This window comes from Phocoena sinus, chromosome 2 (genome assembly GCF_008692025.1).
Source record: "Phocoena sinus isolate mPhoSin1 chromosome 2, mPhoSin1.pri, whole genome shotgun sequence".
NCBI lineage: Eukaryota > Metazoa > Chordata > Mammalia > Artiodactyla > Phocoenidae > Phocoena > Phocoena sinus.
This window is the reverse complement of record NC_045764.1, coordinates 88,370,536-88,374,459: the sequence shown is the minus strand read 5'-3', so window position 1 is coordinate 88,374,459 and position 3,924 is coordinate 88,370,536. Positions and strand designations below refer to the sequence as shown.

General features: G+C 40.5%; 1 pseudogene; it reads right to left on the bottom strand.

Annotated features, from left to right (window-relative positions):
* Window positions 1-2,121: 2,121 nt before the first annotated feature.
* LOC116748574 lies at window positions 2,122-3,622 on the bottom strand (annotated as a pseudogene).
* Window positions 3,623-3,924: the final 302 nt, after the last annotated feature.

Genomic DNA, 3,924 nt, shown 5'->3' with positions numbered 1-3,924 from the left:
AAAGTAAGAATAAATTCTACAATAATTGCTGGGAATGGGAAAAGTACATCTTAACAGAAACTTCGTGGAGTCAGCTGGGACCCAGGCTTTGGATTCTCTTCTCTTTCAGTTCCAAGGACATTTATCCCGTAATGATTGTGTAAAAGGCATGGTTTAAGTAGTTATAGAAAATAAAGGATCAATAAAACAGTATCCTTGTTTCAAGAGCTTGTACTCAAGGAGGGGTGTCAATGGTGTCAGCAGTGGTGAAAAACACTGTTTTTGCAAGGTGTGTGTATAATTTTTAAATCAACTTTTCATTTTAGGGTAGATTTAGATTTGCATAAAAGTTATGAAAGATGGTATAGAGACTTCTGATATATTCCACACCTAGTTCTCCCTATTATTAGCGTCTTACTTTATTATGGTAAATATTATAGCTAATGAACCAATATTGATACATTAATTATATTTTTAACTAAGATCTATACTATATTCAAATTTCCTTTTTTTTTTAACTTAATATCCTTTCTCTGTTCCAGGATCCCATCCAGGATACCATGTTGCATTTAGCCATCATGTGTCCTCAGGCTCCTCTTATCTTGTTATGACAGTTTCTGAGGCTTTACTTGTTTTCAATGATTTTAACAGTTTTGAGGAGTACTAGTCAGGTATTTTGAAGAATGTCCCTCAACTGGGATTTGTATGATGTGTTCCTCACGATTAATGCCTGAGGCTATTGGTTTTGGGAAGAAGACAAAGAGTGAAGTGCCACTTTCATCACATTATATAAAGAGTAGATGCTATCTACATGACTTATCCCTGTTGATGTTTATCTTGATCACCTGACTGAGGCAGTGTTTTTCAGGTTTCTTCACTGTAATCCCTGTGATTTTTATGTACCCTTTACCTTGACCAAATCAGGATTATGTAGAAGCTTCCTTGGACTTTCTAAGTTTAGCCTCTCCAAACCCTGAATCAGCTCACTTTCCTCACATTTCCAAGATTTCCTATGTATCTTTTTGTCTTTTTGCATGCCAGATATTTGTCTGATGTCATCCATGAAGAAACTGCAATTTTAAGAGTAGAGGGTGTTTTGTTTTGTTTATTGCTTTTTTTTTTTTCCGGTACGCGGGCCTCTCACCGCTGTGGCCTCTCCCGTTGCGGAGCCGGACGCGCAGGCTCAGCGGCCACGGCCCACGGGCCCAGCCGCTCCGCGGCACGGGGGATCCTCCCGGACCGGGGCATAAACCCACGCCCCCTGCACCGGCGGGCGGACTCTCAACCACTGCGCCACCAGGGAAGCCCTGTTTATTGCTTTTAACTAGTGACTCGGCTTATCTATGAAATCAAATACTTTATTTTGAAAGCAATCAGGCTAAGAAATCCAAAAATAAGACTAATGATTAATTTCACAGATTCACAAAATTCTAAAAAGTAGCTTAATTTCAAGTTAGAGATGTAAGGCACATGCATTGTTTAAAAAGTTGGATAACAGAGAATTCAGTCTTTTTTTTTTTTTTTTTTTTTTGGCTGTACGCGGGCCTCTCACTGTTGTGGCCTCTCCCGTTGCGGAGCACAGGCTCCGGATGCGCAGGCTCAGCGGCCATGGCTCACGGGCCCAGCCGCTCCGCGGCATGTGGGATCCTCCCAGACCGGGGCACGAACCCGTGTCCCCTGCATCGGCAGGTGGACTCTCAACCACTGTGCCACCAGGGAAGCCCTTCAGTCATTTTTCTACATTTCTAAATGTATATCTATTTATCCATGTATCTACATATCTTCATTTTCTTTTGATTTTGGGAGATGATCTTATAGGTATAGTTTTGTATTTTGTTTTTTACCCTGAATTTTCTCATTAAACTTTGTTTTAAAGGGTCTCAAAATTCAAGATTTTTGGTCAAGTTTTTTCCATTAAAAAGTACGGATTTTAAAAACTAACAACTTAAAATTGCCACAGAAAAAAGCCAAATGATCCACAAAACATCCTCTTTTCCCTCTGAAGGTTTTGAATTGCATTGTTATCATTAACCAAATTTTGCTATTCAGTGGCCAGTTGAGAGAAACAGTTCTGAGACCTTCTACCACGAGTCTGATTAAGACTAGGATGGCAGGTATTAGGGATAATATTATTGTAGCCTACTAAGTTTTATGAGCAGACTTAGTGAACTTACCCGCTCCAGCAGCTTTCTTGTCCACTGATTCGATGACACGCACGGCAATGGTGTATCTCACGTCACAAACAGCCAAATGACCCAATAGAGGATAGCCAGAGTTCAACACATGGGCTTCCAAGAAGCACATCAACCATGTCAGCAACCAGATTTCAAGAGTTCGAGGCCATCTTTTAGCTTCTTGCCGGAGTAGTGATCAATCTTCCCCTTCAGCTCAGCAAATCTGCAGGCAATGTGAGCTGCCTGGTAATTCAGCACAGGTTCATAGCCAGCACTGATTTGGCCTGGGTGGTTTAGGGTAATCACCTGAGCACTGAAGCCAGCTGCTTCCAATAGTGGGTCATTTTTTTCTATCACCAGCCACAATGCCAGGATGAATATTTTTGACAGGCAAATTCTTGACACGCCTACACTGTCCCCCAGAAGAGCTTCACTCAGAGCTTCATGGTGCATTTCAACAGACTTTACTTCAGTTGTAATGTTGACTAGAGCAAAGGTGGCCACCATGCCAGGTTTAAGAATACCAGTTTCCGCCTGCCGCAACGAAGATCTGGCACAACCTAATTAATTAATATTAATTTAAAAAAGAGACTCTTTCCAATATGGTAACAATTCACAAGTACTGGGGTTTAGAACTTAAACATATCTTTAAAAAGAAAAAGAGACCACCAGTCTCCACTAAACCCACAGGGACAGTACCAGTACCACCAATTTTGTAGATGTCCTGGAAGAACAAACCTAAAGGCCTGCCAATTAGAAGAATTGGTGCACAGGCCACAATCTGGAGATTTGAGCACTGTGGTTCCACTGGCACTGCCATCTTTATGGGTGACTTTTGTTCCCTTGAACCAAGGCATATTTGTACCTGGCTCCAGCATGTTTTCTCCATTCCAACCAGAAACCAGCACAAAAGCTACTGTGTCTGGATTACAGCCAATTTTCTTAATGTAGGTGTTGACTTCCTTAACGATTTCCTCATTATCCCTCTGGCTGAGGAGTAGCTCAGTAGAATCCATTTTATTAACGCCAATTAGTTGTTTCACAACCAGTTTGTAAGCCAGAAGGGCATGTTCATGGGTCTGCCCATTCTTGGAGATACCTGCTTCCAATTCACCAATACTAGCAGCAATGATCAGTATAGGAGAGTTAGTATGAGATGTGCCTATAATCATGTTTTTGTTAAAGTCCCTGAGTCCTAGGGCATCAATGACTGTCATGTACTACTGGTCTCATATTTTCACATGGAATTATCAATGGTGATAGCAAGCTCATTAAGCATTCCGTTTACCCAAGACCCAGGCATACTTGAAGGAGGTCTCTCCCATCTCAGCAGCCTCCTTTTCAAACTTTTCATTGGTTCTTTTGTCAATCCTACCACATTTGTAGGTCACATGGATAGTAGTGGTGGACTTGCCTGAATCTATGTGTGCAATGATGTTGATGTTAATATGAGTCTTTTCTTTCCCCATCTTGGCTTAGATTTAGTGGTGGTTTCCATGGCACCTGTGTTCTGGAAGCAAACATGTTGCAAAAAAGCTGTACTAAAATTATATATGGAGGATTTCCCTCAATTAAGTTTAAAAAAAAAGGCCAACTCCAGTATAAGCATTTAATCATACGTTTAGTGTTTGGAATTTTAGTTAGGGAATTTATAATTATTTCCTCTCTCATCAATTCCGTGATGAATATATTTGATGTATCTTTTGAATAATCTTTGAATGCATTTTTTATTATTTCCTTATTATAGTATCTATGTCACTAGAATTCACAT